The sequence below is a fragment of the Choristoneura fumiferana genome, chromosome 23 (assembly GCF_025370935.1).
Source record: "Choristoneura fumiferana chromosome 23, NRCan_CFum_1, whole genome shotgun sequence".
In the NCBI taxonomy this organism is placed as follows: domain Eukaryota; kingdom Metazoa; phylum Arthropoda; class Insecta; order Lepidoptera; family Tortricidae; genus Choristoneura; species Choristoneura fumiferana.
Genome location: NC_133494.1, coordinates 17,910,227 through 17,930,243, shown reverse-complemented (window position 1 = coordinate 17,930,243; position 20,017 = coordinate 17,910,227). Strand labels below are relative to the sequence as shown.

Below are 20,017 nucleotides of genomic sequence, written 5' to 3'. Positions count from 1 at the left end.
CAAATATTTTGCTTTACATTGATTTTTCGAATAAACTTTAAAGTGTAATAGAAATGAAAAAAAAACTAATTATCTTTAAAAGTCCCTGAAGTAACGTAGTTGAGTTTGACGAGTACGATCTACGTTTTAATTATATGGCCGTGTTATAGGCCACACGGTATTGTCTATTACTGTGTTCATTACGAGTATAGGTACAGGGTGAAACGGAAGACGTGAGCGCCCTACGGGTTAGATTAACTTTTTTTTAACTATTAATTTAAAGCTGTTGCCGCGACTCCATTCGCGTAGAATTCGTTTATCGCTATCCCGCGGAACTATGCAAGGAGAGAGAAAGAGAGACATCAGAAGAAAAGAATACAAAATAAACATCGAAGTGCTTTCCACATGTGTTGTAATATTTAATGCCCAAACTCACGAGTAGGATAAGAAGTAGAGTGAGATAAATTGAAAATACAAACTGAAATATAGATGCACAGAAAAAACAGAAAAATAAGACCATCACTGGGAATCGAACCCAGGTCCTCGGTAATCCGTACCGCGTGCTATACCGCTACACCACTGATGGTCAACGGTACCGACACGAATTTCCCTATGCACCTCATATCTCAGCTTGTTTGTTTCTTACTTAGTCACTTAAGCAGTGACGCTAGCGACATCTATGCCGTAGCCCTCATCGAGAAACTTTTCGGCACTCCATTGGAACTAACCGCTCACCCGGACAAGAGATATCGTTACTAAGCATCAAATTAAGATTGTTTTTTTTTTTTTTTTAAACAATCTTAATTTAGAGTGAGATAGTTAAATGCTCCGCGCGTTTTTAGGTTAAATTGTAGACACAATTTTGTCCGCTCAGATTGTCAGCTTCTGTTTTATTTTATAATCTATGGGTATTATTGCTAACAAAGTTTCCTCTATAACTTTACTATATTACCATTCCTGCCACGTTAAGTTTCATACTAAACTTTTACTTAGATTGAGTAAATGTAAGAACTTTGGGTTAAGTTAGTAATCTCATCAATGATTGTCAAGTTGCGTTGTGCTGCGCTAGAACTTTAACATTGAGAAATGGAGGCACTGAGTTAGCCAGAAAACTTAAGGATATTATAGTTTGCAGTAGTTAGCTATTCAGTCTTATCGGTAAGTCCAAGTTTTCTGACCAGAACGGACGCTTTGTAATACGATGAAGTTTACTATTCTTAATAATTCAAGGCTACAATAATAACGTAAAGCGTATTTTTAGTCTTGAATCATGAAATACTTAGAACTAAATTGATTGGGTTTATGACCCATTTTGGTCCATGGGGTCCTGCCGCACATAGAATCTTGAAAAAATACTAAAGCCCCTGAACTGGAGACCAAAGGGCTGGCAGCTATCCATCGCCACGGGACAATTTCTAGACAGACAGACAACACAGTGATAATATGAGGTAAGGAATCCTAAATATTTAAGTCAATCGGTCACTAGACGCTAGACGGGTGAAGTATGAACCTATACTAGAGTATAGAAAACCTTAACATGTAACTGCTCACAGTCACGCTAGCTCAAAACTAGGCTTGGGATCTTCTGACCTTAAGCCTAGCAGGCACGACCTATGATTGACCTGAGATGATAGTTATGGCGGGCGGAGGCGCTTTACGAGCGCTTGAGGTTAAGGAGATACTTTATACGTATATTTTGTGTAGTTCAAGGGAAATTCCGGGATTTAAAGGTCAAATTGAAAATATCTTTATTCAATGTAGGCTATATTATTCGTATACCTATTCCATATGTATATCATAAAGTTGACATAGATTTATATTCTTTTTTTTACCTTTAATTATATTTTTATTCGGACGACCGGATGGCTAAGTGTTAGAGAACCTGACTACGAAGTTTGAGGTCCTGGGTTCGAATCCCGCCGGGCAGATATTGTGTGAATAACACGAATGTTTGTTCTCGGGCCTTGGATGTTTAATATGTATTAAGTATGTATTTATCTAAATAAGTATGTTTATCCGTTGCCTAGTATCCATAGTACAAGCTTTGCTTAGTTTGGGACTAGGTCAATTGTGTCAAATGTCCCATGATATTTATTTTTATTAATTTTTATTTATTTAATTTACTCTAATTTGACATTGTAAATTTCTATTTTTTTTTTATGTATACATTGACGATCATTTTGTGACTTTCTTATAATTACCTGACATGTGTTTATAATGTATTTTTTCAAAAGGTAATATTTAAATCTATCTAAATGTATCTATCTATCTATATGAATGTCAAAAAGTCTTCAATTATCAAATTTCTGATTCGTGTAACTAGAGCTCGCGACTGTTCTCCTCTAAATTCTTGTGGTAGCTCTGGCTACAAGGGACAGTATAGGCAGTTTGGATTCTATAAAGAAGTCGGAGTCATTAAGCGGAGTCGGTTCCGATATCGGAGCTGGATTTAGTGAATCAGATTACTTTTCGGAGTCGAGATTACCATTTCTAGTTCTCACGTTCTCACTTATCATTCGATTCATACACTCAACACTCACTGCATCAGGCCGTGTATCCGAGACGGACTCAGAGGTCTTGTCCAACACATTTTGGAATCACAATCGTTACTTTAATCGTTACTTTCTGATATTATACGGTATAAGACGAGTACCAATTGAATTATTTAATTTAAATGCTATAGAGAAGCGAGATCGATGGGATTTGTGCTCGCAAAATTACACGGCTTATACATTTTAACACGAATAATGGAATAAACTGTATGCTTAACGTTGTCACGTCCTACTTTCGAATATCCTGGTAACAGGACCCTGTATGATAGAGAAGGGTCCTTAAGAAATTTGCTGTCGTGTTGTCGGCAAATGACTTGTAATCAATATTTTGTATGCTCAGAGGACAGGGGACTCTGACTCTGAGCCAGATTAGGCTAGTGGAAATCTTAGATTAACTTAACATTCGTTTCAAAGTAAAACAATAATTTTGCTCAACCGCCCAAACTTGCTATGCGTTTTTTTGATTTGTTTGCGGGTGACCAAAGTAGTAGTTGGTCATTGATATGGACCTCCGCAAAGTTGCATTCAGCTGGCGCTTTAATAATGTCCATAAAAATGTATAATAAATTACCAGAACAAATGAGAGATGAAGAAAAAGATACAGTGTTCATAAATAATTTAAAATAACCTGTGAGTTAAAAAATCATATTACAGTGTTCAACAATATATAGAAGATAAATTATAGTATGTATGGAATGCAAATATATCAATGTAATAAAATAAAATAATAACCAATAAAAATAATAATCTATGTAATAATTAATTAATATAATAATAATATTTATACTAAAAAATATTAATTTTGTAATTGTAATCTTAATTGCTGCGCCCAACAGGGTACATAATGTGATCTCCTAGTTTAAGTCACACCACCTGTAAAACCATTATGTGCAATAGAGTATTGAGTATTGAAAGTATCGCCTGATTCAATAAATTATTATTCAACATTCGTTTGTCATCAACATTTTTACTTTTGCTCAATGCAATCATAAGATAACAGTCATTGAAAAGTATTTCGATGCAAATGACCATAACCGAAAAACCTATACTTAGGGTACCGGTTCTCATTGAAATTTGGTATGAAGGAAGCACTTCTAGCACAACCTATAAAAAGTCTGAAAATCTTAGTTTTTTATGCCTTTCCGTCTATGCCCACCATCTAAAACGACCTCTGTACATTTTGCTTACAAGAGGGGCTCTGCTAACACTGGTCATCTTCTTCAAGTGCCTCTCCAACTACAGATTATGGGTAAAAGAATATTCATAGATACCTACGAAGGTCGGGCGGGACCCTCGGTGCGCGAATTCGACACGCACTTGGCCGGTTTTATCGAAGCTGTTTGTCAAGAGGATAGCCATTATTAGAAGTGTCGGCAGGACGAGGGGAAACGTTTTGTCGGGGACACTTCAGATCTCCTTTTTAAGTAGTTTGGGGTTTCCACAGAACCCGTTGAACGGAGGTTGAACGTTAGTGCTTCAACCTTAGAACTAAAGCAATAAGAGGGACAGAAACGTTTGTAATTTACTTCGAGAAATGATTTGTCCTTTGTCCTTCTGTTTGCTAATATTGCCTTCACGTTTCTCATTTAACTGTCCGAAGAAAAGTTAAGTTTTCGGAGCGTATTTATGTCCATTTTTATGGTTCTTATAATTCATTTTATGTGATATTTTTATATCCATGAAAATTGCATAATGCCTGCGGGATAGTGCTAGTCTTATTAGGCTGTGTTTCCACCAGAGACGTACGAGGACGAGTTGCGAGGAATGTGTTTTCCATGAATCAATAGAAATTCTTCATTTACCTATCCTCTTACAGCGCAGCTCTAGTGGAAACAGCTAAGCGGAGCGAAGCTAGGTAAATTAAGAGAAGTCTCTTCGTTCCATTCTCCATACAAACGTAGTCCTGGTCTCATTTGAAAACAGAAATAGATGAAATTTTGTAAGTAAGTATGGACTAGACGTACCTATGCCTGTGGCTTTCAGATTTTCGTATAAATGTGTAATATCAGAATTACAGGAGCCCAAAAGAACGATGTCAACTTTGCACGAGAATTACAGACTAATAAAGCATTTTTACAAAAATCGAAAAAACCACAGGCATAGAAAATATAATGAATATCTTGATTGTAAAATATCATTGATTTCTGTGCTAACTTTTCGTATAATATGAGGACAAAGAAACCCAAAATTCAACCGCCCAAATCTTGAAAGCCTACAGCTATCTCGATATAAATAACGGACGTCGTTGCGGAAGGCATGGGGGGGACGGCTGCGAGCGCTTATGTCACGAGCGATAAAGACAGCAATATCCCAAACGAATACCTACCGTGGCCGCGCGGCCGGCAGGGAAACTTCTCTTCTATTGGTTCATGAAAAACACATTCCTTGCAAATCTCTGGTGGAACCCCAGCCTTACTCATCTGCGAATGCGTACGCCTTCTACTTACCGGAGTTCGGTCCCTCAAAGAGCGTGATTAAAGATCCGATCTTCCGGCTATTCATTCATTCAGTCGGCATCGGGTCTTCGTTGCCACATGCTAATGTAATTAAGAGTGTTCGGACAGGAAACGGGGTCAGGGAGTGTTGAATAAAGGTATACAAGTAGCTGTGTACATACTTAGGTGTATTACGCATTATACCTACGTACAGGTCGATTCACAAGAGTTGGCACGAATGGATTGAATGAGTGAATGAAAGTATCTGTGTGTTACCGGATTGACTGGTGCAAATTTGTACTGAAGTTTAATAGTGCGAGGAACCATTAAGCTAATTTTATTAGTTGACATCGATAAAAATGACGTACAACCGTTGTGTAATTTTAAGAATTCGAATTAAGACGAAAAAGAGAACTTTCTAGGTCAACTGTAGTAATTGGAGCCAATTCATCGGAGTCAATTTCATTTCATTTCCGGATACCATATAATTAAGTGTTTTTTAAAGTTGAAATGCCGATGTTTTTCTCTAACACCATTTGAAGTTTTTTGTGAATAACTTTACCCCGAGGATTCAAACGTAATCTTGATGTACGCCTATGTACTTTTAACTTATGGACAACAATATGACGTTGGTATTCAAACTTAGCCATTAGTTGTAATAATGGTGGTTAAAAATTACTTTTTATCAATGTCGGTAAACTTGTCAATTTTTATATTAATCACTAGCACTGGTACATTTTTGCCCCCATCAATCCGGTGTTTGAACATAACTTTCGTTGAACCCATTCGTGCCAGTTTTTGTGAATCGATCTGCATACAAAACCATTTTCTGGGTATCTTCTTTTTGACTATTCGGTGACACTCGGTGTCGAATAAGTTGGCAGTAAGCCTCAGAATGGCCTGTATTATTGATTTTGAGGGTCCCGTACAGTCCTAGGGGTAACAAGCAGTTTGTCAAATTATTTCTATAAAATAATAATTAACGATCACTCTTTTCTAGAAACAATGCATTTAACTTCCCCTTTGTCCAAAATTTTATGAAAATCTTCGCGCAGGTGAAATGCTTCTCCTTATATTTTTGCGAATATCCTGAGTGGATGAGACGAAGAGTGAGTTGAGTGAGTGAGTCGTTGAGTGATATGGACTGGAAAGAAATTTCCAAGCCGCTCTCTTTTCCTCGTTTTCTTCTGCAGCCTGCATTCCTTACATGACAGGTGGAATACACAACGACCGGTTGGTTCAAAGCAGAAGAGGAAAAGTAGTTACTAATTTTAAAAATATAAACTTTTGGTTTCTGAATAGGTTACTAAACTCATCGCGATGCCTACCCTACAAAGAAGCTATCTACTGTAGTTAATATAGAAGTCAGTGACTAATTAGAACCCGCACTTGATAAGCGAGTAGCAAGTTAGTGAAAGTACAGCGCGGTCAATCGGTTCGGTAACTGCAGAAAACTTGATGCGCCCAAAGTGGTCTTGTTTTTGTTGCGATACATTTTACGGTCGTTCCGTTTTGGAGGAGGAAATCTGATTTGATATCACTTATTTCTTTGTTTTTACTGTGAGGTCTCACTCATAATTATATTTTGCAGCGTGCGTAAGTATTTGTGTTAAGTTTTCTTGAAGTGAGTGAATTATGCATGATTTCAATTGAACAGCGAACACAGCTTTTTAACTATTTTTCCGTGTGAATCCAGTGGCTCGATGAGTGATTGATGGATGATTATAAACCTACGACCCCTCGAGCAGAGGATTGCGGGTTCGAACTTCTGAAAATTTCCCCTTGTTTATTTATGGTACCTATTTCAGGTAATCGTCTGCTAATCAAGGAGCTAAAGAGCTCCATTAGTTTAGGCTGAGCGTCGTCTGTCAGTTAGCTACCGTTTATTGAAAATGAAATGAAAATGAAAAATAATTTATTTGCCAATGTTAAATTACGTTACGTTAGAATTTACCTCCATAGCTAGAGCTACTTAACCTTAACAGCGGTTCTCACACTAGGTCGGGCCTGTATCGTGAAAAACCAGTTACCAATATCACAACCAATTTGGCATATTTTTTTTTGTAAGATTTCGCTTTTACAGGGCAGCTGATGGCTAGCATGCATAAAAACACTAAAAGAATCGTACAAGCTATAATTTAAAAGAAACTTTTCAACTTTGATATTGGTAGAAGCATAGCTAGCATCGAAGGAGCTATAACCGATAGTGTCTTTTCAAACGTTGACATTAGCGGAATCATCGGTAGTATCGATGGAGTTATACTTATATCCGATAATGTCTTCTTCAATCTTGATGTTGGCGGAATCATCGATAGTGTCAATAGAGTTATAACCGATAGGGTCTTATCCAACCTTGACATTAGCGGAATCATTGATAGTATCGATAGAGTTATAACCGATAGGGTCTTTTCCAACCTTGACATTAGCTGAATAATCGATAGAATCCATAGAGTTATAACCGATAGGGTCTTTTCCAACCTTGTCATTAGCGGAATCATCGATAGTATCGATAGAGTTATAACCTATAGGGTCTTTTCCAACCTTGACATTAGCTGCATCATCGATAGTATCGATAGAGTTATAACCGATAGGGTCTTTTCCAACCTTGACATTAGCTGCATCATCGATAGTATCGATAGAGTTATAACCGATAGGGTCTTTTCCAACCTTGATATTAGCGGAATTATAGATAGTATCGATGGAGCTATAACCGATGGTGTCTTTTGGAATCGAGAGTGTTCCAGTTGTTAGTGTTCCAATCATAAAATTGGTGGAATTATTAGCAGTATCGGTGGAGATATTACCAACAGTGTCTTCTCCAACCTTAACATTAGCGGAATCATGGTCAGTATCGATGGAGCTTTAGTTTCAACAATTGAATTGCACTGTTGTATAATTGCAGCTTTGCAAAATAAGAAAGTAAATATAAATAAGGAAGTAAAGGTTTACAGTACTCGCAAAGATAACATTAAATTAGCTTAATTCTGCCTCATGAAAACGATAGTGTAAATTATTTCCCTTAGTTTACTTCTCTTTGACCGCGCAGACGGAAAATTTTAATTACATTCCAGAAACAAAGCTTTCGAGTTTTCAGTAACATTATGGCTCTGTTTTTGTACTATTTGTAAATGAGTCTGCTTATTAGTTAAGGGATTAAAATTGGGCTGTTTGTGGTTTTCAACCGTCTTCAAAAAGAAGACACCTGATTTAGGGTCACGTAATAAAATGCAAAAACTGAACCATTATAATTTCAAGATGACTGTCGATCTTTCAGTGGCTTAGCTAGAGACTTAGTACTGATTAGAAAGCTGTTATTTGGCATGTTCAGATAATGATCACTCGGTCAAGCGATAGAATAAAAAAATAGGGTAGTACAATATCCGACACCTAAAATGGAGATGATTTGTGACAATCATCTGCAGAGTGAGATGGATTGGCACATTTTTTAACCCCCGACGCAAAAAGAGGGATGTTATAAGTTTGACCACTGTGTGTCTGTCTGTGGCACCGTAACTCTTAAACGGGCGAATACGGTTTTCTTTGAAATCAGGTTTTCTAGCGATGGTTCTTAGACATGTTTCATCAAAATCGGTGTAGACGTTTTTGAGATATTAAACTTTGAAGTAACAAAGTCGGGGCTTTCCAACTTTGTGTTGTTTGGTGAATGTGGACTGATTTGATTATTGATTGAATCTAACCGACTGTCATTTATTTTATCTAGGTCACTACCCTGTATTAATAGGCACATGACTGTATGCACTTGATTTCGGATACGACAAACAACCAGTGCTATATTTTTTCATAAAGATTCTATGTCCAAATTTAAAGAAATTTTACATTGAAGCTTGCAGCTCAAGAAATGAGGTTCAATTTTGCACATGCAATTTAAATGCGTAGGACGTTTTTATTTTACTTAATGAGCTCAGTATGTACAGTCAGCAGAGTTTGTTGGTTCATTGAACTAACGAGTCTGTTGACGGCGGCTACCGACAGCAAACAAAATTGGTTTGAAATTCAATGTTTGTATGGTACCTAGTAAGTTTATAACTTGAATATTTTTGCTTTGATATTTTTTACGTACAGGAAATTCTATTTAAAATTTATTTGCGTCTGCGTGTATGTTTGTTTGTTAATCTTTCACGCTAAAACGGCTGAACGGATTTGAATGAAACTTGGTATTTAGATAACTAGACGTCTGAAATAACGTACAAACTACTTTTGATCCCAATATTACCGCGGAATCAGGATAAAATTCAAAAAATTCAAGATTGTTAAAATCCACGATGTAATTTTTGGAACATACACGGAATTTTTTGCGTAATTTTGGAATTTAAATTCAACTGCTAGAACTAAAAAAGTTTATAGGTAATAAACTTAAGTAAATCACCTGTTGTATGTAGTAGTGCACAGAATTGATATTATGTAGCTTAAGACATTTTTCGAATTTGGAACGTCAATTTGTTTACGATATTTTGATTTGTTTATTTGGATACGCTACTAAATACTACACACATACAACAGGTCATTTATTTAAGTTTTACTACGAAATTCGAAAATCGAAGTTCGTATCGTACCGTCTCTCTCACTCTCGTACCTCTATTAATAATATTAGCGTCAGCGGGACGCCAAGGTAGGTATTTCCAATTTTGTACTTTGTAGTATAGTTAAAAAAAAAAAATTAAAAATTTAAGCTGTTTATTTCAAGCAAAGAACAAAAATCATTTTACAATCATTAGAGAGTCCTTAATCCTAATTTTAAGGATTTTGCGTGGCCTCGATTAGGGATTGTTTCAAAGTAGAAACCGTAAAACGAATGTCTTGGCTGCGCAATGTACCTACAGCTTAGAGCAACGCGGGCTTCCTACCGGAAGGGAGTAGCCTTAGCGGTAGATTACCTTTAAAACAGTTCTGGCGTTTGTTGCGGGGGGGGGGGGAAATGTGCACACAAGTGCAGTTCCGCACACTTACATGCAAAAACAAAACAGCCAACTGACTGTATTGACGAACTTGTGTACAGATGACTCAAAACTCACACATTGACAGTAACATCACTAAGTTGTTCATCGGCGAAAAGTGGATTTATCGCTTGACCATTAGCGGACTCGATGTTAAAACGAATCCGACAATAATGTACGACTTTGTTGTTTAAATGTAATTAAATAGCAACAATACGATAACAATTTACTTACATGTGAAATGTAACACCATCTTTTTGCAAGTTTGATGTTCAGATCTCTTTTTACAGCAGAAAACTGAACAATTCGGCATTTTTAGCACTGCAACACTGCAACGTTTACTTGCGCGACTCGATTCGGTCTAGTTTGAAATCCGAGCGCGCCTTGTTTTTAAAATTTCGTATGCCCAGGTGGGCTTGTACTTTGACAGAGGGGAACGCGGCAAATGGCTACTCCCTTCCGTAGGAAGCCCGCGTTGCTCTAAGACCTACAGCAGGGCTACTACGAAACTCAAAACTCGAAGTTCGTGTCGTGCGGGCCCTGTGACACTTATACTATTTAATACGAGAGCGAGAGGGACGGTACGACACGAACTTCGAGTTTCGTAGTAGCCCTGCAGTCACCATCACATATTTCAAAGTGGCCAAGACCTTAATAATAGAGTGCATGTTCCGATATTTTTGACCACATTAACCGCTCCGAAATATCTGATGGCAAGTACAGAGAAAATGCTAACCGCATCGCGCGCAGTCGTTCTCAGTCCGTAAGTTAACAAGTCGAGATTAATGTTCCTTGAGAACAGGTGTCGTCTAGAAATTATGTTAATGTTCTATCACGAGAATGCTGCATAACGCTCTCTGACTTATACATTAAGTATGTTACTGTACAACCGGTTTGTTTACGACTAAATTATAGAAGCAGTTAAGCAGACCAGTCTATTATTTAGTTAGTACGCAGAGTCTAGTTTTCCTTTAAATCGATAAAATTAAGTAGTTAAGCACCCCGGGCAGCCGCCCCGGACGCCAATGTCTGTCTGTCTGTTGCATCGTAGCTTTCAAACGCATGGACCGATTTCGATGCAGTTTTCTTATGTGAAAGCGAGTTTCCTTGTGCTTGTTCTTAGCTATGTATTATTCAATTTTTTTTAGCCGTTTTTGAGATATTGCACTTTGAAATGACAATGTCGGAGGGTTTTAAACTTTTTAAGTTGGTTAGGTCATTGGCTCGTAAATTAAGATCTTTGTATTGTATTGTAAAACTCTATAATGTATATAAAACACATTGATTAACAGATTAGAAGATTTATTTATTTATAAGGAGAACCAACAGCTAAAAACACAATATATGTAGTAGGAATAGCAACACAGAGCCAATTACAGGATCCCACAGATAGCTATAGTTAACATGTTTAAGCTTAACTTAAACGAGGTGACGCGCGCCATATCCGTACCCTTAGTGTAAGTTTTCGTTTACAAAATAAGTCGATCGCGTTCGCGTTAAAACCTCATTTTGTATGGAAACACGAACAGCGCCTCTAGCGGAACGTTTGCGATGTTCGTGTTAGCATACAAATTGATATTTAACGCGAACGCGATCGAGACGTATTTTATAACCGAAAATTTACACTAAGGCACAAACGTCACACCATGCAAACAAACACCACAGAACTTCAAATGGAATTACTTACTCCACTCCTCAACACATAGTACTTATTTCCTTTAAATAAATATTGCAACAAAGTTAAATGATAATATAAAGTTAAGATGTACAAAGGCGAGCTTATTTTTATCTTTGTAAAATTATTGCCTCAAAACGACAGAACCCAACAAAATTTCACAGCTTACTGAAGAACTCCATATTGCAATACCGTCTTTTCCTTATAAAGTGGAGCGCATGGTAAATAAGAATAAAGTAAGTTCATAAATCTATAACATTGTAACCCTGGGGCTGTGTCGTAGACTCGTGGGACAAGCATTGGCAGGAGTTGCCTTAGTTTTCCTTTTTTATTGCGTGGAGCGAGGTAAAATGAACAGCATGTGAATTACTACTGGTCTAAGATCCGAACTTCAAAAGATCTGCACCGGTCTGATAATAGAATGAAATGTATTTTATAATAAATTTAGTATATTCATACTAATATTATAAATGCGAAAGTGTGTTTGTTTGTGTGTTTGTATGTATGTTTGTCCGTCTTTCACGTCGAAACGGAGCGACGGATCGACGTGATTTTTGGCATAGAGATAGTTTATGGGCCAGAGAATGACAGAGGCTACTTTTTTCCCCGAAAATACTAATATTATAAATGCGAAAGTGTGTGTGTCTGTATGTATGTTTGTCCGTCTTTCACGTCGAAACGGAGCGACGGATGGACGTGATTTTGGCATAAGGAATATGGGCCGGAGAGTGACATAGGCTACTTTTTTCCCGAAAGTAATGCACAGTTCCCGAGGGAACAGCGCGCGATAACCGAATTCTACGCGGGCGAAGCCGCGGGCAAAAGCTAGTTAGAAAATATATCAGAAATTCATACTATGAGGGTTTCAGTGGCATGTTAGTTGGCGCTAGTATCGTGAGTTCTCTTTGACAACTTTGACTGATGTTTGCGTCGGGATGGGTCGCTAGTGGGCACGTATTTGAATATCGAACATTGAAATTACGATAGTTAAAACATCGACGATCAAAATATCGAAAAACAAAATGTCGAACGATCATAAGGGCAAAATTCTAAATGTCAAAAGGACACATTATTGAATGGTACAATTATCGAATGTTTAAATTTCGAAAATCCTAATATCGACAAATAAAATACCGAAAATTGAAATTTCGAAACATCGAAACGTTTAAATTCTGAATATCGAATACTGATACGAAATTTAATTCTGGCCATAGTTGGACATAGTTGGACCTAACAAGCTCCTCCACGCTGCTCTCGTCGTCGCATCAAATTTTTAAGTTAGATTACTTAGTACCTAGAATTTTAAAGTGAAGTCTGATTAATTCAAACCAAAAGTTTAGGGACGAGGACGGGCGTAGCGAGGACGAGCGTGTTAGGTTGAACTATGTCTAAAACAATATGTCGACTTCTATGCATTAAGTCCTTCGCTTTTTTAATTAATCGAAATTTTAAAGTTCGGTTTTTCATCGGTTGATATTTTGTTTTGATATTAACTTATATCGATCATTCGGCTGTAGATATATATATTATTATTATTTTGAACTTTCGATATTTTTCCCATTCGATATATCGGTTTCAGGGATTCCAGTCGTCGATATAATGATAGTAGATATTTAGATCGTCCGATATTTTAATTTTCGGTATTTTGATCGTCGACTTTTTAACTTTACCTAGATATATTAAATTTCGATTTTCAAATCTCGCTAGTATATAAATTAGTTTATGCTATCACACGAATGCGATACAAACAGAAAACTAAACTCAATAAATGAATACCTAGATGATAGATGATAAATTTAACATAATGTTAATAAATAATCCTAATAGATAAAAGGGACATGATGTAATATTAATTGATTAAGAATTTCATAAAAGTAAGTCAGTTTAATGTGATTGTGATATTTAGCTATAAGATAAAATTATTAATTATATAAAAGCTGCCCTCTTGTATAAATATTGCTGTGCCAACAGGGTCCATGATGATCACATAATCTCTTTGTAACATCTGTAACCATACATTGTGGAAAAGCAATAAAATATTGAGTATTGAGTATTGAGTATTGAGTATTGGGCAATAGAGAAAGCAAGCATTAGGATTAAGATTGGTTTATTGGAATCTTTTTGTATTTTTTATTTCAATTCCAAATTTTTACTTTTACTGTCATCCCGTAAAACCTAAATTGAAAATACAAACTGAAATATAGATGCACAGAAAAATAAGACCATCACTAAGAATCGAACCCAGGTCCTCGGTAATCCGTACCGCGTGCTATACCGCTACACCACTGATGGTCAACCATTAAACCTTATGGTCCATTATGGTCAAGCATTAGACCTTATTTAGATATCCAGAAATATCATGCGATCTCTTATCATTGTGAAACCACGCGGCATTGTATTTATAAGGGACTAACTGCTGTCCGTTACTCCGTAAAGGAAAACATTTACCGCTATCCTACGGGCAATCAAACTATGCAATGTTCCTTGATAAAATCTATTCTTTGTCTTTATACCAAATTTAATCTAAATCAGTTCAGCGGTGTAAGCTTGAAAAAACATACAGTCAGTCAGACAGAGTTAATTTCACATTCTTCGACGGTAACGTACTGCAATTCACCTACATTAAGCTTTGCCGCCTCCTGTCGTGAGTACTCTTTGGCTGCGGCATGCATTTTGCAGATGCTACCCGTAGCATCGAATAGGGTGGTTGCAGAACATTTGACTTGATTTAAAATTTTATTCTACTTATACCTAGCAGTACCTATTGCAGCTTGCAGCAGTCTTTTGACTTTTTCTTCTAAATCCTAGCGTAATAGGGAATATGCATTGTGCATTGAACACAAAAGCAAGCGTTTTTTGACTGTAATACCAAATTTCAGGTTAATCCAACGTTCAGAAAGAGTGAAGAGGTAACAAAGAAACGCACGTAAGCACATACCTACTCTATCGTATTTATAAAATTATTAGGAATCTAAGGGCGTCTACAGCTCTCAAGAAACTCAGCGATAAGATAATTCCAGTATCTGACTTTCGGCAATTTCTAAATTTACCCAAAATTCTTTGAAATGAAACTAAAACGTACACGTAATGCAGATATGGTATTTACTCATGGCAGATGGCAGATAAGCAAATTTGCGCTGTCCCCAACGATATACACAATTACATCTTATAGATAGTAGAAACTACAAGGTAGAAGCGAGCATCCCGCTAACTTGAGACTTATCCGATTCCATCAGCTAAATAAGGCTCGTTTTATTTCCCAGCCCGTTTTTCCCGCCTTTGCGGAAACGCCAAAAGCTGCTTATCTTAAGCAAATTTTGCCCGAAGTATATGCATGTTTTAGCAATATTGCCCGCGTCAGTATTTACATTTTGCACTGTTATCACCCGGGCAAAGTTTTATGTGAGAAAGCAGTTTCTAAGTTGAAGATACAAAGTTTCCGAGATACGTGAAATACGTTTGATTTTATTGAGTGTTCGACGATGAATTTCGCCCGATGGAAATGTTGGAAGTTTTGATTTCACAGTTTGATTTTGATTTGAAGAATCGAATGCTGCGTTGATGTATTTTAGAATGGTCTGTGTTGAACAACAAAGTAATGTTGTTCTTCTATTGTAAATTTAACTTTGGGGAAATAAAGCACGTTGCATAACATTGGACGGAGGTAACTTTGCCATTGGAAATTGACGACATCACAAAACAGAATAGTTCAGAAGTCAATCTCCTGTGTGTACTTCACTTTTCATACCTATGCTCGGCGGTCGCTCTAAGGTTGTCAATTATGGCTTATGCACCAAAAAACTATCGTGGTAGTGGAACTCGTATCTAGTTGTTTGATTTAATTTTATTGTTGAGAATGATACGGGAAGAATGGAAATATAAATTAATAACTAAAATATTTTAATTTTAATGACATTTTTATATTATTTAAATTTGTCACAGAAAATATCTTGCGACGATTTCGTTATTGGCGAAGTTTACGATTATTTAATTTAAACAACCGTGCACTGAACAGTTATAATAACTTTTTTTTTGTTGCTCCATTTTTGCATAAAAAAGTTCACAGACGCGTGTCTTAAGCGGATGGCACTCGCGCTCGCACTGGTCCCAACCGGTCCGAGATATCGTGTCCGTGAGCAGTGTCTATGTGTGCGTTGCTTTAGCGCACTTGTATGGAGATTGATTTCTGAACTATCTGTTTTGTGACGACATGTTATATTTTTGGTTAGTTTGATTGAATATGGCTTATGTGGGCAGCATACCTACTCGAAACTGGATTTTGCTTTTAGAATGAAAATTTCTGCGGAACAAAAAGCCAGGATATTTAAACAGTGCATAATGACGGTGCTCACTTATGACACTGAAACCTAGGTATTGACGAAAGTCGTGATCAATCGATTGCAAGTGGCCCAGAGGGCAGTGGAGAGGAAGCTGGTAGGAGTGTCGCTGATGGACCGCAAAACAGACAAATGGCTTCGAAATCAAAGCAAAGTTGCAGACCTGACAAAACGAGTGGCTACAAATCCACATGAAAATACCACAGATATAGATTACACTAGATAACGCAAACACCTCAATCTGTATGAAAGAGTCATGATTAGTCAGTTAGCGGTCAGCCTTTGTATGGGGCCAACCCCGACGTTTGGTCGGGGTTCGGACACGCGAAGTACATGCATTTGCGTAATCTAGTGTAATCTATATCTGTGGAAAATACTAACCGCTCGAGGCGAGGCGGTGCTGGTCGGGTGCCGGGTGGCTGTATTGAGCTGTGGCATACACCGTATCATGCCATGACCGTAATAGGAACTTATGGCACGGAATGTAACGCGACACGGATTACAACATGTCAACGCCGTGCCATACCCATAAGAAGCGTATCGGATCATAATCGGATGGTATCGGCACTGTTTTTGACGCTCCGTGCATGGCACGCGACGGTGACGGTTGGTTAAGGAACGTGCTAGTGGGCATAGTCTCGCATACGTTTCAATACGAAGAATATATTTTTGCCTGACACGGTGTAAACATGATACGGTGTAATGGTCATCATCATCATCGTCATCAGCCGGAAGACGTCCACTGCTGAACAAAGGCCTCCCCCTTAAAACGTCACAATGAACGACCACTTGCATCCACCGGTTTCCCGCAACTCTCACGATGTCGTCAGTCCACCTGGTGGGAGGCCTGCCAACGCTTCGTCTTCCGGTTCGTGGTCACCACTCGAGGACTTTTCACCCCCAACGGTTATCTGTTCTTCGAGCTATGTGGCCCGCCCATTGCCACTATAACTTGCATATTTTTACAGCTACGAGTTGCCGGTGTGTCATGGTTTTTTTTATTCGATTGAATGGCAAACGAACAAGTGGGTCTCCTGATGGTAAGAGATCACCTACCGCCCATAAACATCTGCACAAATTGCAGATTGCCAACCTAGAAGCCTAAGATGGGATACCTCAAGTGCCAGTAATTTCACCGGCTGTCTTACTATCCACGCCGAAACAACACCTAGTAGTAGTAGGGAGTGACCTCAATTTGTTTTCCTTTCCACAGGCGGTCTCTTCACCCTCGGCAAGGTGCTGAACTTCTTCCCGGTCGGCGGGGAGCGGGAGTGCCAGCCTTCGGGGTACAGGACGGCCCGCGCTGGCATCTGTCTTAACCCGTACGACTGCAGGCAGAGGGAGGGGCAGTCCGCCGGCGACTGCGCACACGGGCTAGGCGTCTGCTGCGTTTGTAAGTAAATAAAAAATACATTTTTAATACAAGCTTTTTTTGCTGACTGTACTTTTTGTAACTCTGCTTGCATCATCATGCAAACTACATTTCCGTGCTAAATTTAAAGTCGATGGCCATTAACCGTTGAGGAGTTTTGCCCTGCGGAGACGATCCTGGACGGACTACCAGGACGTCGCTGCAAGATTATTGTATTGTTAATTTGTCACCAGATTTACATAAGTATGCCAAATTTCCAGCCAGACCTCTGAAAGTGGGTCAAATGTAAGATTTGACCCGCACATACATACATTACATACATTGCAAGTTAAATAAAACCTTGCAATAAAAACACATAAATAAACCTCCTTCGGGCATTCGGGTAAAAATAATCAAACATTTTGTGCAGTTGATTTTTTTATTTAAATAGATAGAAGATAGATTTCATTAACAGAAAGTTAGACTACAGATCAACACGAGCTACTATTTATTCCGAAAATGTGTTAAATGTGTACCGATACAAACGCTATACGCACGCGCAGCGGCGTCTTTAGCCCGTAGCGCCCGTGTGCAATTATTACTTTAGCGCCATCTAGGAAGCGCGCGGTCAAAATGGAATAGGTACAAAGTGCCGCGGCCGGCGCCCCTAACACCGCTGCGCCCGTGTGCAACGCACACCCTGTGCCCCTAGTGTAAGTTTTCGGTTACAAAATAAGTCTTGATCGCGTTCGCGTTAAAATCTTAATTTGTATGGAAACACGAACAGCGCCTCTAGCGGAACGTTTGCGATGTTCGTGTTTCCATACAACTTGAGATTTTACGCGAACGCGATCGAGACGTATTTTGTAACCGAAAACTTACACTAGGGGTACTGCACTATAGGTAAAGACGCCTCTGCGCACGCGAGTTGTGTGGCCGCTCCATGGAAAGAATTTCGCTGTCAACGCGTGATGATAGAGCGTAAAAGACATGGTGTACAAAGGTTATAATAAGTCGCTTGGCGAAGTATTAAGGGAACGTTGATTCCTTTACCTCATTTACCCACCAACCAATCTCCATTGTAGTCTCAGCATAACCATTATCGACTGATTTATGTTGCTTTGTTTGAATTTGTTAAAAGTTACAGACTATTGTGTGCGAAACTGCATATTGCAGCCATGTGCAAGTAGGGAGGTAGTTGCTAACGGTTAGCAGTACATCATTTTGTTTTATTGTGCAACTTTCTTTACATTTTAAAGTTATTAACCTTAGTTTTATCCTGCAGTTAGCTATGTCTGACCTAGCTTCAGAACGCACCTGAGCCCTGAGCTGTGCTTTTTATAAACACTTTATTGTACAAAAGAACATTTTTAACAAAAAAGTAAAACCGACTCCAAAAAATAAAAAAAAATACAAAAAATGGAACCGACTACAAAACCCTTGAAAATATTTTTCTAGGTAAGTACCTACGTACTAGCTCGAAGTCGGTGCCTCAGCACGAGCCAGCAGGAGTGGGACAATAGTCGTCTACCTCACCACCTATACCTACTATGGGTTTCAATCCCTTCTGCTGGGTCGTGCTGGCTCGCGCTGAGGCACCGACTTCCAAACTGGTACCTAGATTCCTTAATCTAACAAAATAAAAGAAACAAATGATATGCTGCCAACTGGCGGCATTCATTGTTATGCGGATGATAGTACGGTTGATGCCTCTTACACCGGCCGCGCCAATATTTCTCGGGAAAACGTAAGAGTGCCGAAACAAACTTGTGTCTGAAATTGAGACTTCCCTAGTAGAAGTTTCAGAATGGGTCGACTTAATTTAGTCCGTTTTAACCCCACAAAGACACAAGTTTGCGCGTTTACCACAAAAAAAGTCTGCGTTTGTCGGCATCACCTCTTTCGAAAAGCACTTCCCTAGCTACCACAGCCAGTATCGGAATCCTTGGTATCGACACTCTCGAGTGAAGTCCAGTTCCGCGCGCCATTTAGAGGGTAAGGCTAAATTAGCCTCAAAGAAACTCGGGCTCCGCTGCTCAACAGATCGAGACAGTATTTTTCACTTCGCCCACCGCCTCCAGCTTTATAAGGCGCAGGTTCGCCCACATATGGAATACTGCTCTCATCTGTGGGCAGGGGCTCCCCAGTACCAGCTTCTCCCTCTGGACCGCAATACAACGGAGAGAGCGACCGAATAGCCGGCTGCCACGAAGTTTCCGATCGACTTGACTCTTTTGGCGCTGCGTAGAGATGTAGCTTCACTGTGCATCCTCTATCGCAATGTACAACGGGGAGTGCTCCGAGGAATTATTCGGCTTGATCCCTGCCGCATCCTTTCGCCACCGACCTACGCGACAACACTTCCATCCTCACCATTTAGATGGTTGGCGGTCCTCTACTGTGCGTTTTTCCAGAAATTTTCTGCCTCGCACAGCAAAAACTCTGGGAATGAGCTATCGCCCGCGGTATTCCCGGACCGCTATGACCTTCAAGTTTTCAAGAAAAGAGCGTACTCCTACCTTAAAGGCCGGCAACGCACTTGTGACTCTTCTGGTGTGCAGGTGTCCATGGGCGACGGTAAATCGCTTAACCATCAGGCGGATCCGCCTGCTCGTTTGCCCCTATACCATAAAAAAAAAAAAAAAAAAAAAAAAAAAGGTATTATTTTGCTTTCTGTTTTATCGGCGGTTCAGTTTTTTTTGTCAAAAATGTTTTTATTTTATACTTTTTTCC

The 20,017-nt window shown here is 38.7% G+C and overlaps 1 protein-coding gene and 1 pseudogene across 1 annotated transcript in view; one reads left to right on the top strand and one right to left on the bottom strand.

Moving 5' to 3' along the window:
- The window catches only part of LOC141440731 (uncharacterized), a 169,471-nt gene that overhangs the window by 80,070 nt on the left and 69,384 nt on the right, over nt 1-20,017 (bottom strand). The gene's annotated exons all lie outside the window — the stretch shown is intronic.
- LOC141441148 (uncharacterized) overlaps nt 16,521-20,017 on the top strand; it is a 29,063-nt pseudogene continuing 25,566 nt past the window's right edge.